This window comes from Colobus angolensis, unplaced genomic scaffold (assembly GCF_000951035.1).
Source record: "Colobus angolensis palliatus isolate OR3802 unplaced genomic scaffold, Cang.pa_1.0 Scaffold102, whole genome shotgun sequence".
Classification (NCBI taxonomy): Eukaryota; Metazoa; Chordata; class Mammalia; order Primates; family Cercopithecidae; genus Colobus; species Colobus angolensis.
The window spans coordinates 9,126,731-9,127,174 of NW_012111142.1; positions in this window are offsets into that span (position 1 = coordinate 9,126,731).

A 444-nucleotide genomic window follows, 5' to 3' on the forward strand; every position below is an offset into this window, starting at 1 on the left:
CTTAGACTTCACTCTGGTACTGCCCATTTCTGTGTGACCTTGGGCTTGTTATTCCATCTCTAGGGGTCTTAGTTTTCTCACCTTTAGGGTGAGGACAACATGTTCACAGAGTCACTGTAGGATTCAATGAGATCCCATGTAAAGCACCTAACAGGGCACCCGGCACGAAACGGCGCCTCAGTCCTCAGCGTGGATGATCCCCGCCCTGAGCCTACAGGAGAATATGCCTTAGCAGTCCTGACCTGGGAGGCGCCTCGTGGATCGAGTCCAGTCTCCCGGTTTTGCAGAGGAGGACATTGAGGTCCAGAGAAGACAGAAGTGCCTTGCTCCAACCTCCGGAAAGGCGGATGGGCGCGGGACCTGGAACCCAGGACGCCCGTCTTCAGCCCACACCCCCGCCCTCTTCCCTGGACCCTGCGCGACCCAGGCGCCGGTGCCAGGCGA